This window comes from Coloeus monedula, assembly GCF_965178545.1.
Source record: "Coloeus monedula genome assembly, chromosome: 4".
Taxonomy (NCBI): domain Eukaryota; kingdom Metazoa; phylum Chordata; class Aves; order Passeriformes; family Corvidae; genus Coloeus; species Coloeus monedula.
In genome coordinates, this window is record NC_138784.1 from 17,325,460 (window position 1) to 17,342,532 (window position 17,073).

Sequence of the window (17,073 nt, forward strand, 5' to 3'; positions counted from 1 at the left end):
GGGCATGTGCTATTATTTCTTGGTGCACAACTTTGCCACAAAAGCCACTGTGTTCTCCATTGTCTGTTTATCCACAGGTTCCAGCTACACTTATCATCCAGTGTGCCTACTTGTACATGTTTTTATTTAGTTTGCTAGTTGGTTTTTAAACTCTATTTTGCAACTTCATGGGAACTGAACATTTCTATTCTGTGTTGCCTGTCAGTGGGAATATTACAGAGTAGGGACGCTGCTGCTCTGAGCTGTGCAGGCAGGTTGGGGAGTTCTGTGCTGCCAAGTCCTGGAGCAATAACTGCAGGGCAGAGTGGCATGATGAGCCCAGAGCAGGGCAGATGGCTTGTGCCTCTACAACTTGGGTTTTCAGGGGGAGCTAAAACCTACTGCTGTCTAGACCTTGGTGGTTCTCTTCTGAAATAGATTATTTAGTTGAGTCTCTTAGCAGATCACAACAGTAAGTCCTTGAGGAACGGCTCAGAGGGCACAAACAATTTTATCGTCTCCTTCAGACTGAGAAGGTGTTCCCAACACTGGGTGTGCGGCTTCAGGCAATTTGAGAATGCAATGCCCAAGGAACGACTTTGGTATTTTTTCCATCTATGCTTATCCAGTGGTCTGCAAGCTCCTCCCTTCCCATATAGAGATGTGGGGCTCTGCCCTGGGAACACCTCATCTCAGTGCCAGGCTCCCTCAAGGTTTTTCCAGGGACCTGGTGCCACCAGTGTAGCGATGGGGACCTACTGGTAGCTCAGAGGGGTGAACCTGGGAGAAGGCACTGCCCCAGCTTCCTCTCAGGTGTGGTTTTCCCCCTTAAATCCTAAGCGCTCCTTTGTAAAATCAGGGACATTGTTTTCAACAGGCTGCACCAGATTACTTCCTTCTCAGTAACAGCAAAGGCAAGGTGTACAGCTGGAAGGAAGAGTTCTGTTCTAACTCCTGTGCTATAAAGTGCTGGAATAAGCATATCTCAGTCGTGTCTTGGACTGTCTGTGTATGACATGTGGTCAGCGAGAAGGCACGACTATGTGTCTCTGAGCTGAGCAGGAGAGCATTATTCATGGGTGATCACATGCAGCTGACAAATGGTGGAGGCATATGATAAATTGGACCTTTGGCTGCCTCATACTAGAGAAAAAACTGAGCCTGGCTCTCCACTGAGTGCCTGCTGTGCTGCTGGGGCTAGTGATGGAGGTGTCCCTTGTGACAGGAGCGCTTATGATCTGCCTCTCTGTGGGTGAGGAACACGATAGGGCTGTCCCTCCTTTCAAACAGGGTGTGAAGTACATCTCTAGACTAGCACAACTGTTCTCAAAGTCACCTTGCCCTTGCAGAGTTCAGATGCTGCAGGGATGGACACCAGCAGCACTTTCTGCCCCCAGGCTGAGGGTTTTCTAGAGACTGGCCCTGCCTGCCTGGCCTGCAAAAGTGTTCCCTGAAAGTGCAGGTCTTGTGCTCTCAGGAGGCATTAAACACAGACTGAACCAAAAAGCGTGTGGGAGCAGTGGGTCTGGGTGCTAACATCTGCCAGAGCACAGAGGAAGTATGTGAAGCAAGGGGAATTTCTCTGTCTGTTGATTCCTAGGTAAGAATCGTGGGCCAGGATGCTTCAATTATGTGTTTATATAGATGTCTCGAGTTCCCTGCTGCTTTCCAAAACACAGCCATAAACCAAGCCTGCTTCACCTTCTGACATTTAAAACCTATTTCCATTTGCTGTGTCAAAATCTCTCCCCTCTTCTCCCTCAGTATTTTATCTTCATCCTATTTAATCAGAAGATTATTAAAAGCCCCTACCCAAACCTCGTAAACAACTTCTTAAATTCTTGACTGAGTTTATTTCACTTCAGCTGGGATTGAAGGCTTCTACCACTTGCAAGTTACTGAAAAGCCTTTGCATAGGATATATTAGTTTGCTCCCAAATGGGTAAAGATACTGTTTTGGTTTTATTAGTGATCTCCATATCAAAGAGAAGACCAGGCTCTGAGGCTGACCTGGAGACCTTTGGAAGAAAGCTAGAGGCAACCAGATCCCATTAATTTCCATAAGATCTGCTCCCCAGCTTCTTAGATTCCTCTGGAAAATTGCTGCAGGTGGTTTAACTGAATCCAGCTCACAGGAGCATTCTCTGGATCAGGGTTTTGTGGCTCTAACCAGGATGTTGATGCTGTCCTTGTTGTTTGAAATGGGGACTTCCCATGGGTGAAGGAGTAACACCTAAACTTAGGCCTCACTTTTTAGGGCTTCCCTTTTAAGACATTTTAGAAGTATTAAGTAATAAATTTCACTGCAAGATATGTGTAAATGGGAAATTATTTCTGTGTTGTTATTTCATTTCTGAAGAGGTGCTGTTCAGTCTTATGAGGTTTTTGATGATGCTAAATGAGAAAAAGAAAACCCTCTAGCCAAATATATCTTGAACAGAGCCCCCTTTTAATCTGACTCTGGGAACATGAAAGTAAAAATCTGTCTCTTGCTGAAAAATTTCATTTCTGTTCTAATTTGTAATAAGTCTCTTGGTGCTGAAACAATTTTCCTTTCTCTGCAGATTTATCCTGAGCATTTGTCAACGGTTTGGAACTGAATGGATGTTTAAAGTACATTATTCTCTTTTCTTTCCCCTTACATGTAGTATAAGGAAAAGTCTAAGCCAGTTGCTGACCCAACCAAGCCATGGAGACAAAAGTGTTAAATATGAGTCAGACTATCTTGCTTAAGAGGATGAGTCAGCTTCGGTTTTAAGAAAAACATTCAAAAGTTGATCGGAAAAAATGCTGAATGGAAATATTTCAGAAGAGTCTCTCTCTGTCCCTGAGAGAGCAGATGGGGGATTTACTTATCTCCCTGCAGAAATGATAGCAAGTGTTAAAAGTAGTAGAAGTGATGAGATCATACTAAATTGAAGGTGCTTCTTTGGGAGTACCATGCCCAGTGTCCTGAGCTGGCCACTTACAGCAGAGGAAACAGTTATTCAAGGTGAAGATCAGGGATGCAAACCCAGTTCAGTCAGTCCCTTGATTCACTAGGCACACAGGAATATGTGGGTGATGGGATTCCCAGGAAGGAGAGAGACTCAACTGCTGGCTGTCTGAGCTGGCTGGGAGGCCTTTGGAGCTGGACTTGAGCTGAGGCATTGGAGGGTGTTATTGCCCTTGGCTGGTGAAGCCAGGGGAGCTGCAGAAGGTGGGATGCTGTGACCACTTTTTGGGGAGGAGACTTGTTAGTGTGTGCACTGAAGCTCAGCCATTTTGGTAGGAGGGTAGCAGGTGTTAAGGAGAATGGAAAGGTTGAAGAGATGGCAGACATCTGTGGAAGGTTTTTCCTCTCCAGACTTGTTATACCTGCTTCCTCTATTTCACAGCATTACCTTTTTGAAAAAAGGATGATCAGCCCAAAGGGATAATCTTCAGCTGTAAAGCTGGAAAACACCAGCAGAGAAGAGCAGGTGATGTGTGACACAAAATAGCAAATGAACCAGCTAAAAAGCCATCCAAAATCCCAATAAAAAGAACATATTGAAAAAGAGCACGAGAGTTTCTATTAGCATGGAAGGACTATTGCCATGCACCGTAAATGAAGTAAGTTTATTCTGGAATCCACTCTGACTTGAGGAGCTTTCCTTATAGCCAGACAAAATGTTTCTACAAAGAACACAGTAGCTTCTTCTCACTCATGTATAAAGATGTACTGGCAAACTGTGGTAATGTGTTATTATTATACTGCATCACAAGGTAAGGGTTATTATGTGCTCTGCCTGGCTTTGTTACTTGTTATAAAAGGCTACAGCACTCAGAGCTTTTAGCAAGCCTGAGTACTTGAAGCAAAAGCAAGGGATTCTTTATTTACTGCTCTAACTCTTGATGCTCATCCTTGGATTTGAAGTAAAATTTCAGGAGGATCTGGAAATTGCATGGGTTTTGCTTACTCTGCTTTTACTTGCTGTCCTGATGTTCAAACATTGTCAGGTCCTCCATGGAAAAATATAAGCAAAGGAGGTTGTTTTTTTTTTTTTTTTTCTCCCTGGTTTATAAGTAACTACTCATGTTTTCACCTAAATATAAAAAATGGGAAGGGAACTGAAGCCTACTCATATGACAATTGTTCCAGTGGTCTCTCAGGAACCACCTCTTCCCTCCTTCTCCCCCTCATCTTTTTTTCACTTGGCTACTCTGGGGCAGGCACAGGGTACTCCTGAAGCCTCCCTGGATCTACAGCTTTCTTGTCTTCATGCTGGGCAGCTCCTGAAGTTGACAAGAAAGTCAGACACTGGGTGCTGGTTGCAGGAGCCAGCAGAAATTTTCGGGAATGTGGGACCGGTGGAAAGACAAGCATCCTTGGAATACACGAAGGTTGGAAGTTTATATGTGCTGGTGCATACAGATCTGTGTGGTCTGGGTTGTCATGTGTGTATGTATATCTGTGTGGGCCATCTACACGATCCAAGTTAGCTGCAATGTGTGTGTCAGCATGTTTGTGTGTGTACAATAACGAGCTCATGTAGTAGAGAAACAAAGGTGCTCTTTAAAGGGCTCACCCTTTTTGCTTTCTGTCGTGGCAATTTGAGTGGAGAGCTAAAGAGGAATTTTCTCCTTAAATGTCACCAAGAACTAAGTGGCTTTAGATGTATGGTGTGGAACACTTGAAGTGTGACAGAGGACTTTGCAGACTCTAAATGATATTATGCTTTTAATAACTTCTTGTGAATTCAGGCCTGGAAGTGCAAGAATTTTAGAGGGGTTTTGTGAAGGGTAAGAGGACTGAAATTTGACCTGCCCTCAGAACAAAGTTTGCTTAATGCTTCTGATCTGTGCAGTTTTTATTCCTCCTGCAGGCAGGGTGTGATGTTCTGGATGTGGCAGGCGCTCTCTGCTGCCAACCCGCTGGCAGCAGGCACAGAAAGCTGGGCCACCTTCAGGGTGCCAGGGCACTCAAGCAACCTTTCCTTTATGCCTGCCCCTTTGGTTACCTGAGTGGATAGACTGAGCACTCATCTCTACTGGTTATTCCCCTCTTGGTTTCCAGGGAGTGGAATTCTTACGGAATCCCCAAGAGCTGGCTTTCCTATTATCTGCTTTCTTTTGTTGAAATTAACCTGATTTTGAGAGCTGTAAAATTACTAGTTTCAGAACCCCTCAATTGTATTTGTAACTCTTGGTGGTCAAGATGTTTCTCAGTGTGAATGCACACAAATCACAGTGATTTGGAAGACAGGATGATGTGTTTGCAACAGCCTCTGTACAGAGTGTATTAAATACAGAATAATTTGGGACAAGGGAACCTCAATTATTAGTTCCTAGATTTTACTAATGAATCATAATATTGTGTGCAGCTCTTCATAAATCTTACTTAGTTTATGACTTCATCATCTTCTCTCACTTGCTCCTTTGAAAGATGCAGCCCTACAAAAGGCACTGAATATTGCAAACCCCTCTGTACTGTTTTCTCAGCTGTTGAGCCCTCATGCTGTGCAGTGGTTTTCTAACCCATCAGCTCTCTAGTTTCTACTTCTCTTATTCTAACTCTTAGACTTCATTCAACAGGCCTTTATCCTGTCTCTGTCTCAGCAGCATCCCTCACTGAAAACAAAGATAGACTCAGTATTAAAGCCTGTAGGATTAATTTTTTCTGTTTTCTGCTCATCTCATGTCTGATTTGGTATCCATTGGACCAGACAGAGTGACTCCCTGTGATTCTTCTCTGGCTCCACTGGGCTCCACTGTCCAAATGTGATTTTGAAGCATATTTTCTTGATTATTGAATAGGTGTAGATGACTGTATGAGTTGTTTCAGCTGTGGTCCAAGACTCTGCACTTTAATTTTGTGTCTCTTGTACCTGTTTCTCAAGTTTCATTGTTTTTTTTTTTTTTTTTTTGGTCTTTTTTGTCATTTTTGGCAAGAGATGGCATTGGAGAACCTAAAGAGGTACTATGTTTTATTTCAATTTAATTGAATGTAATACAATTTCTCTTAGTCATAGTGATTTGCCCAGATAAGTATGTAAGCATTCAGTGTTTACATTTTGGAAGTTGGGGAGGGTCTAATACTATGTAGCAGGATATCAGATTTTATATAACTGAATATAATACTGCAAAATAGTCTGGCTTTCTTTTACAATATTAAAAATTCTCTTATTTCATGGTTATGAATTTGAGCCCTAAAATGTAGCCTTCTGATGGTATTCACTGTGAATATATTTTTAAAATTTAATGGCTATCTAGCAGTGAAATTTTTGGTAAATCTTTGCTGTTTATGGCTGCTTTTCCGCCAGTTGTTTACAGTGCTATAAAGTGAGTGCATCTAGTGTTCAGATTTCTTGTTGTGGTACAAAATGAGGAACATTTTGGTGGCTTGGCTTATATGCTTTTCTTTAAGTGTGCCAGAAATAGAAAACCTGTTTTCCTTCACCCCTGAAAGGATGTATGTCAGAAATACTAGTTTGCCCTCTTCCCGTGAGTTGGGTTATGGCAGGGCTGCTGCTGGAAGTACTGGGTGTTTCAGATGCAGTGTGGTCCAGAGCAAGATCAGCAAGATGTTTTTGTTTAGTTTTCTCCTTTGGCATCTATTCACATTACCTCAGCTCTCTGAGGAGCTGCACTAGGGGGGGACTGATGGAGTGACAGAGTCCCAGGAAGTGAAAATTGATGAATTTGTGTTTCGAAGGAGGGGAAGAGGAAAGGTGTGTTCTATGACATGCTGCATTAATTGTTTCAGAAGAGGATGTTTGTGTCTTCAGGCTTTCTGTGTCTCAGACTCTGCTCTACAGCTGAACCAGAAGAACTGAGGCAAGGACATGGCTGTGTCACCTATTCTGACTCTAAATACTGGTGATGATGATAACAGCTTTCTTGGAAATTATATATATAGGGATGGAAGGTTTAAACGCTGCTGAAGACATCAACCAGCTGATTTTGAAATTGTGGTGTACTTAACCCTCCTGCCCCCAAACATAGAACTCCTCCCCCTTCTCTGAATCCCAGATCTCTAGCTCTATTTCAGGACTTGATTGATCACAAACTTCCTGAAATAAGGGAGAAGGCTCAAGGAGGATGTTAAATTTGGATATTCAAAGATGTTAATTGCAATAGAACCAATTTCCTGATGAGAGCTCTTCTCCACAGAGAAGTCATCTCATCATTGTAGAAACACCACCATAATTATCAGGAGCTGAAGCACTTATTGGCAGCTCATCCCAGAGGCCTAGGTTAGCATGTGTCCAGATATTATATCTCCTTCTCTCACAGGAGTGGTACCTTCAGGCTCAAAGATGAGGAGTCTTGGATCATATGCTACTTCTCTGTTACTGCTGATGTCTCAACTGTTCTCTGAATAGCTAATGTGTGGTTCTTCTCTCCAGTTATCCAGACTCAGAATTATGGTGACTAAATATCCCTTTGGGTAAAATAATCCAGCAGCTTTCCAGAGTGTGTAAAATTCCAGCCAATAAAAAAACCCTGGAAAAGTGAAGAGGGCAACCTTTCTCTTATGTCTCTTCTCCCTAGCTCTGTTTCCCTCTGGTGTTTTTTGTGTGAGGCTTATGCTGCAAATTTGGACACTGAGAAGATAAATGCTGTGTGCCTGCCTCTGAGTGAAGAACAAAATGAATCCAACTCCTGTTATCCAGAAAGCAAATCAGAAACCTGTTCTCTGGGAGAAGGTGTTTGGAAGGGTTGCAGTGAAATTACAGAAGGGTATTTTACCCGAGATGAGGCACAGTTTAATTGTTCTCCTAGGTCTCCAGCAGGGTCACTTGGTTAAGTACATCCCAAATAGGTTAGACTTGGAAGTCTTTTGTCAGGGAAGACTGTAATGTTTGAGTAGAAGTGGTGCACATGAACTACAGTGGTATGGATCAGGGCAACAGCAAAAGACTGCTGCACAGAAAGCAAAGCCATTTGCCTAGCTCCAGGGGTTTCCAGCATTTTGCCAGGGGATATGAAATGAAGACACACTGAAGTATGCTTCAGAAATGGGCACTGTTTCTTAATCAGTACACAAGTGTGACAGAAGACTATTTTAAGAGCATCTACATTTGGTACAAAGGACGCAGATTCCCTCATTTAATCTGATCCGTGCACTCCTCCTGCTTCAGCCTTCTCCTCAGCCATTTTCCTAACTCCCACCTGATGCTGCCAGAATTAGAAGTCTGTCCCTGTTCCTACCTTAGCGACCCACAGCTCAGCAGGCCCCTTGCCTTTCCCAGTCCCTTTCTGATCGAGGCAGACAGCTTTCCCTACACATATCCCTGAATGTCAGGAACATGTTCTCTGCTCCCACCACGCATCCTCCTTCTGCATGTACATCCCACTCCTCCCCACCTGTTGCTGGTTATGAAAAGGGAACAAAAGCGAGCATGAGTGAATGTGCAGAGCTCTGTACAGCAGCAGAGGTGTCAATCTGACCAAATCCCCAGCTTTAGCAAAAGCCTTCTTTCCCCTGCAGTGCCAGTGTTGCTTTGCAGCTCATGGTCCTTCCTCTGCTGGCCCAGGCACCAGGACCTGGGGGCTGGAAGGGCTCTTTCTTGTCCTGCCTCAGCCTCCTGCTTTGTGCCCAGTGGCCACCCAAGCACCACATCCATAGTCTGGTGGGATATTAGCGTACCTGCTGGTCCTGAAACTTGATGAGAAGCTTTTGTTGCCCAAAACCTCTTAAAGCAGGGGTAAATAGTGATCTACAAATCCCTCTTCTTGCATGGGACAAAACTTCACCATTCAAAGGAGCCAGTAGGTTCCTAAACCAGCCAATGGCACACCATGGCTGTGGTCTGCATGCAGCATATGGCTCAGAGCCAGACCCCTGTGCAGCAAATGCACTGAGCTGCAGTGCAGCACTAAGGCCTCTCCCCACCACGTGTCTGGTCATGGCTGATCTTCTGTACATGGCAAACCTTGCCTTTGCCAAAGGCTGTGCTGGAGGAAGAAGAGAGCTACTTTAGACCTTCTTGTCCTGGTGTCTTCAAGCACCAGCTCAAAATAAGCTTGAGAGAAGCCAGAAGTGTAAGTAAAAGTTGAACTCACTTGGGTGGGTTTTGACTGGCTCTGTCATCCCAGGATGGGGGAGTGCAAGAACTGTAGGAGGAAAGTTGGATGAGAGAGGGTGGTTGGGTGAGGATTTCAAATATGTGCAGGAGTATGTGCCTTAATGCATTGAGTGTGTTGGAGGTGAGGAACTAGAAAAAGAGAAGTTATCTTAATAAGTCTGAGTCACTGAGTGAGTGGGGGTGGTGGCAGGGATTCATAAACTGAGGAGGACACTGGAAATTTTGCATGGGCTGAACTGTGGAGGGGAAAGGAATGAAAACTGCTGTGCCAAGTTCTTGTGAAGAAGCCTTTGAGCTCTTTGCAGTGCCCTCCTATTCCTTTGCAGTGTTTACCTTGTGAAGTTTGTGAAAATAGAGCATGCAAACCTTCTGAGTGACTGGCAGTCTAATCTCATGTAAAGAGGAAATGGTTAACACTTAGTGAATAAATCTTAGACAGTTTTCTCCTTGGCCCCTAGACTACCTCTTCCTAGTTCAGGTACAAACTCAGAGGAGGCTTCAGCCGAAATAGTTTCAACTGAATTTCATTCTAAGTTTGTTCAGCTGTGAATCTCTGAGCAAAACTGGAGGTAGGAGACTCATGGGGATTGAAGAAGAAGAAATAACCCCCACAATGCTCTACTGCTGATCTGTGCACTCTGACAGCCTGGAATATACTTTACATATGATGGGGCGGGGTAGCAAAGCCGCTTGGGATTCCCATGTGCACCTTTTCAAAAAAAGCAGCCCCCGCAAAGAAATGAAAAAAGCAAAGTAGAGGGAGAGAGGAAACTTAGGTTGAATTTAAAAATGGCTTTCCTGAAGAACAAGGACCACATTTATCACAGAAAAGAGACTTCTGACAGGGGGCAGATTCATTTAAAGTAGGAATTTGCAACACCTTCATCCAGAACATGAATGAAACTTAGCTTAACTCAATGTTATTTTATTCACTTGTCTCTTTTTTCTAGTTGTGGGCTTGACCACACATGGATAAATATTCCCAGAGATGGCTGCTTGAGTGCTGTTTCCAACACTCCTGTAAAGAGTAAGAAGTAGTGGGAATGTCAGAAGGATCCAAATCATAAGAGATTATAGTTTGGCAGAGTATAGACTAGTGGGGGTAAAGTTAGCCAAGTTGCATATTTGAAGCTTCATTTGAATTATGCCTGAACTCTGCACTTAAAATTTAGGGCTGCTAATTTAAGAAGGGATATTTCTGAAAGAGTCTGGGGGGAAGCCTAGCTGCATTCCTGAGAAATAGAGGTGTAAGAGCATCCATGTGTGTGGGCAAGCAGGGGACCTATGACCAAAGTACAGCTATAGGACAACTAATTGTAAACCACACTGTAAGAGCAGCTGTTTCTCTGGCAATTATTTGCCAGAGCTGTTGGATCTTTCAGCTAAACTCAGACCAGCCCAAGCCTTGAATTAGCTAGAAATCAGAAGTCCAACTGCTTTCAGAATTGTGCTTTTATTCACTGGAGGCAGGCTGAGCAATGAAAAGTCTTCCATGGGGACCATGATTCATATGCCAGTGAGCAGCTGTTACACATCCCAGGGTATGCCCAAATGATCCTGAAACTGATGCTTCTGCTATGGTGTGAGGTTATTTTGTTGTAGTGTGGATGCAGGATTAACTAGTTATTAATTTCAGGTAAATAGGATCCTTGTTTGCTAACCTGCTTTGGTGTTGCATGCAGTGGGAATTCAGCCTCTTGAAAATCCCCTTCTGCCTGTTCTTTTCCATCTTGACACTATTAATTTTCTAGGTATTTACTTCCATGCAAATGAGTGAGATAGCATTGCTCTTTCTCTGAATATTTGTTGTACTAAAAATTACGAGGGGAAAAACAACTTCGGAATCTCTGCATTTAGTCCATATATATATATATATATATATATGTATATATATATATTCCTCTGGAGATGGAAAGCATGGTTAGACAGTTACACATGCACACAAAGCCATGTGGCTTTATTCCTTCACCCAGCATCTCTTGCCACTTCAGTTTTTTGTCTCTCTTTCAAGAAAATACATCAAGAAAAAAAATTGTGTCTCTGAGTGGGAGTTATCACCTTCTGAGTATTGGCTTAAGACCAGCTGAAACAAGGTTTACTTGTGACCTACATAATTCTGGCCTAGATCTCTGGTCCATAGAAAGGAAAAAACTTACTTACTTCATGTTAAAAAGCTCTAGGCCACTGCAAACATTATGTCTTTTTGGTGTTTCTTGTATATTTAGTCTCCTTTGCTTTTTGTTTTCAGTTTTCATCTCTGAAACATCTTTTTGGGGCTGTCCCCTCACTAATGGCATTAAAATTGCGTTGCTGATGTATAGTGAGGTAGGACAAGGCTGGTAATGGGGACTGTAGGAGAAGGGAGTTGTCATGGGAAGTGTTGGAAAGCTTCATCTAAAGTAGCTGGGATTAGGTGTCTCTGTTACTGTGGCATTTGGGTCTCAAGCTGCATTATCCTACCTGGTGCTCTCTGCTGTGCCTCTGATTCCTCTCTTGACAAAGCCAGAGAACACTCAGGCCTAAGGAACCCCTCTGCATCACAGTGGCTATTTCTGCCAAATTATGGATATTGGACTTGGAAAGCTCATAGGAGCTGTGGAGAAAGGAAGAGAGGAGGAAAGGATGATTATCAGACATATTATCTTTTTGATCTCTTCTTCAGAGAGGGAAGGAGTGGTAAAGGGAGGAGAAGGACAGAGCAGCCCATAAAGGAGAGTTCTGATGCTAGTTTATTTAACAAGCAAAACACATAAAGATTAAGGTTCCTATGGCAACTAGCTACTAGCAGAAGCACCTCAAGGATTTGGGGAGGAGTTGGGGGAATGATGGAATGGTTAAGCATGAGGTTCTAACATTTTGGATTGAAAAGATCTTTACCCAGCTGCAGCAGCATTCCCAGCTTATTTGCTGAAGAACAACTTTTATGTATGAAAATGTCCTCAGCACCAGAGGCAGAGGACACGTTCTCCATGTTAGTTGAGTGAGGCCCTAAAGTCAACAGGAATTGTTTTATTGACAGTCCTGTCATGTTCCTTCTCTGAGGAGTCTGAAGGAGAAGAGTGGGAGATGGCAGATGATGAGGGGAAGATGGAGGGACCTTAGAAGCTGAGTGGCAAGGACAGGAGGAACACAATTTAAGGTTTGTGGATATGATATCTAGCTCTCTCCCCTATTCTGCAAGGCCATAGGCGCCACATCCTTCTCCTAGATGTGAGAAAGGTTGCAGAGCAACTTTTTTCTCTGGCCTTCAGACAATGCCATCTCAATAAAGTCAGAGAGGGTAAGTGTATGTACAAGCAGCAGAAATCTTTAAAATGTCAGTTTTGTTTGGCTTTTTAGAAAAAGTATTATTTTCCCCAGTGTTGTAGTAGCTCCGAGAGCCTGGGTGCTTGTGTTTGTTCTCTGCTTGGTGCCAGACCTCCTGCTGAGAACAACATCTCTCACCAGGTAGTGGGGTTTTCTCATTTGGATTTAAAATGCCAAATCATGTAGTCATTTGAATCTGGGAGTAAGAGGAGGATGAATGAGGTTAAGTAGAGATTCAGTTTTACTTTGGCACAGCATGGAAAAGAAATATCTTTATATGACCTCAATTCTTTGTACTGACGGTCCTACTGACTGGTTCCTGGATCAAACCCGATCCTGGGAGGTTGATTGAGTGATTTTCTTAATAGAGTTTTGTCTGTTGATCTCACTTTCTTGTTTTTTTTTTTTTAATAACTTATTATAATAATACCTTTCTGTCTAAAAAAAATCCCCTACATCTCACATTGAGAAAGAATTGTACTTGTCCTTTGGCATCTGGTAGTTGGCATAGTTTCCATTAGAGCTTGTGATGCTGCTGAGCAGTGGACACAGGGAAGCGCTCCCTGCTCATCCTGGGCTGTGCACACACAAACATGCACAAGCACAGCTTGTGCTGGCAAGGGTGAGAGAGAGTCTGTCAATCAATCTGCAGGTGAAATCTGAAATCAGGCTAATTTTGGTGTTCATGGAGTAAATAGCAAGTTGTGAACTTGTCCCGCCAGAAAGAGCTGCTATTTGAGTGGTGTGATACAGTTCCATGAACATTGGCTATCCTAGGTTAAATCATTTCATATTAGGAGAGAATTTGCCCTACTTGTGGCAGAAGACTGCATATAGCAGGAAAGAGATGTGTGTGGGGCTTATAGACAGATAAATAGCACAGGAGGATGAAGGGGCTTTAGTTCTGATCAGAAAAACTTATGTCCAAAATTTCATTAGGTCATAGCTGTTAATAAGAGGACCAATCCCATGACTGTTGTGGATGAGGAAGGAAAAGGTTTAGGACATGGGAAATACGCAGTGACAAGATGAGGGGAGATAAGCTGATATAAGAACCTGAATAGAATTCAGGAAAATGAAATATAATGAGGAGGTTTGAAACTGGGGCGGGAGGAGAAAGGCACAATGGATGCTGTGTGGGTAGGAATGAAGTGGGGGAGTAGGAACTGAGTAGGATAAAAGGGGAAGGAAGGAATGGTTAGTGGAGATAATGAACAGGGCAAGGAAGGTAGAGATTTGTAAGTCAATGGGAGGGAGGAGATTTAATGGAGAAGGTGGAAGAAGGAAGGTAAGCAAAGAGCATAAGTGCAATGAGGCTCTGAATTAGAGAGGTGTGGGGGAAGGATACTAAAAGGTGAGAGCAGAGAAAGGAGGAGAAAATGTTCTTTTACCTAGGGAAAGCAAAGGGTTTAAGAGAGAGAGAGCATTAATTTTAAAGGGGAGGAGTGCAGGGAATGGAGAGAGCAGTAGACACCAAAAACCTCAGAAAATAACCCCATAGAGCTATAAAACAAAAACAGAAAGGAAAAGGTGAGAAAATAAAAGGAGAAAGGCAAAAAAGAAAGAACCTCCAAGGGTGACAGTGTGTTACTTTGCAGCCATGGCACCTTCAGAAGCCCCTCAGACACACAGGTTCCTGTGAGCTCCCATATAAGCTTATCTTTGTGTTTCTCCTGATCTCCCACTGATGGAAGTGGGCAGCCAGGGCACAAATGCCTTTGCCAAAAGAAATGAAATCTCCACAGCTACAGGGTATGACTGTCTAGATGAGCTAACAAAAATGCCCTCCACACTGCCTCTGCCTGTATATTTGCTACATAAATTTAGAGTGAGGATGCACTTTAATTCCAGTTTCTAAAACTTTCCTGCTGTTCAGAGAATGCCCTTAATGTATGTAGCACTGGGTAGCATGCCTGTTTTTGAGTAACTTGTATAATAAAGATTTTATTTTACTGGTAGGAGCAAATGTGTATCTTGAGTGGCTGACAGATGAAATTGTTCAGTGCAAATAATGCTCAAAACTGTCCTGTGATCAATGCCTGAACTGTCTTTAAAAGGAGACTGCTGTCATTCTCTTGCATATCTGCCCTGCCCTGGAACAGCCACAACCAGTTGTGACAGGCAGAGCTATAGGGAAATTCCTGTGTAGCTTGAGCTGCCCAGCCAGGAATGGCAAAAACCAGGAAGGATGCATGGGATTTTCCTGCAAATCCACAAGATTTGTTCTTGCAGCAAGAGATGTGCCTAGAATGCTACCACTTCTAAGCCAGATTTCCAAGTATCTTGTGCTCTGAATGCATTCATGAGCACAGCCTGCGGCACACTATTTCTCCCTTGTTCTGGTCTGCCTGCAAAACAGCACTTTAAGGGAAGCTGGGATGCCTACCCCAGGCACTCATTTGTGGCTGAACTCTGTCAGAGAGAGGGAAGTGCCAAACACATGCTCTGATTTGTAAGCATCGTGAAGGAATTCTTCTAGAGGGGATTGCAGCTATTCAACCACTCTCCCTACCAGGCCTTTTATACATTTTTCATTTACAGTGATAGATTGAATCAACAGAGAAAATTGTGGATGGAGTGAAGCCTCAGGGATCTTCAGTAAGACAGAATCTGTCAGGCTGAGCTCTTTGTGTGGAGTTTAATACCGGCATGATGATGTTTCTAAGCAAGGCTTCACTTTCCCAGGCTTAGTTTCAGCCTACCTGGTAGCTCACCTTGCCTCTCTTGATCTCCAATTAGATTTCATTCTGCAATTGTCACCCTTATAAGCATCACTCCTTTGTCTTAGGTTTTCATTGGGAAATTACTTTTTCATTTCATCTGGAGACTTTCCACTCCTGTTTCCTCTGTATACACTACTCTAGAATTCTCCATTAGTAGTAACTTCTGGGTGTTCAGCCCAATTTGAAGTAAAATAGATTGCTATATTAAAGTTGCATCTGAAATGCAGAATTTCAGTGGTGGGCTGAACATAGGTGGAAATCAATCACATCTTTGGCTAATCTACAGAAAAATGCTTTTCTGCCTGTGTGAAGGGGCGCAGGCTCGCGTGCCTGTCAAAGAAACCCAACTCTTATGTAATTTTTGAAAGCATAGGGGGAAAAACATTAGACATGTAAAACCAAAAATAAGTGGGGTTCAATAAAGAATTGGATGGGACTATGCTGATCATTGGGTCCTGTTCCTGTAATTGCAGGTAACCATAATTGAAAAGTCTGGGTTTGTGGGGAACAAAAAAGTTTGAATTTTCTTGTATTTAAATTTTTAAGGAACTCTCATATCCCTGTAATAAAATCAAGCTCTCTAGCACAGTGCTTGAAAAACTCTCCTGTGCTGCGAGGAACCATCAAGTGAGATGTCAGACATTGCCAAGTTTCTGGGTTCCTGCTGGAGTGGGAATTTGGTAGTGAAAATGCCCAGGTGATCTTAGGGAAATACACAGGGCCATCTGCTCAAAGGAAAGGTGGGAAAATCTCCAAGGTTTCTGCTAATCTGATCTCAGGGTGGTGATTGCTTTAGTCACAAGTGTGTGAGCAAGACACCAGTCACGTAGCTGAGGGTTTGACCGTGTGGTTTAATAGTGCCAGTACTCAAATAGTGGATATTCATTGTAAGGAGGTCAATCAGTAGAGAAATTAAAGGAATGCAAGAGATGTTATTTCTAGTCTGACATCCACTAAATCTATTAAAGTAAGCCAAGATTTATAAAGAAGGTTAATTTGTTCTCTTACACAATCTCAAAATAACAGCATAATCTATTGAGACTAAGACTGATCCCTGCTAAACTGTCTCCCACTGTCTTTGGTGATGTTAACTGCTTTGTGCAAGTGTAACAAAGATGGGGAAGGTCAGCTGTTCTCCATCTGATCCCTGTCTTTCTGCTACCATAAAGAGAACCTGAATCTTTTCTTCTGTGAGTGGGTTTTATCTGTCCCCAACTGGTATTAATGCAGCTACATGTAAAATCTCTATCATCTTCATTGTGAGTGCTTCTGGTTTGTGTTGATCCAGCAGTCTTGTTTTGGGTAAATTCTCTTGTTTGTTTTGGACATTAAATATTTAAAGCTTCCATTTTAGTGGGTACTTTTTTGGCTGGTGAAAGGCAAAACTGTTTGAATGCTTTTATTCTTTGTTTCAACCATAGAGTGTTTGCCCTACTGCACTGAGTAGGTAAGCAATTTTATAAAAGGGAGGTTTTTTCCCTTTGCTCCTGATGCAGCTTTTCTTGGTAGCTTCAAGCTACAAGTTTCTTAAGACGAGGCCTCTACCTTATGCAGATCTCTGGAGCTTTTTTAAGAAAAAATCCTCCTCCCACTCCTCAAAGTTGTGTGGCTTTGTACCACTGTTCCTGCTGTGTGCCTCCTGTCTGCCACAGAGCTGTGTGGAGGCTTGGCTTAGGTTCTCTCCTTTTTCCCTTCCTGAGGTCTGAGATACTGCTCTTGCATTGTGACTGGACATTGTCTGTGGGTGAGAACACACGGTGCTAGATTTTCTCTTTCTCAGTGTTTGATTGAGGACTAGGACAAACAGTTGTTTATTTTCATGCTGCTGTACTCCTGCAGTCTTGAATGGCTTTCAGAAAGAAAATGAGAAAGTCCTGAGGGCATCTATGAGCTCATCAGCTCTGAAATGGGAGGTGGCTACTGCAAGGACAAAATCTGTGCGGATACCTTGGCATGTGCTGGAGCAAATACTTTCCTGCAGCTGCTTTTCTCAGCAGGAGAAATTTTAAACT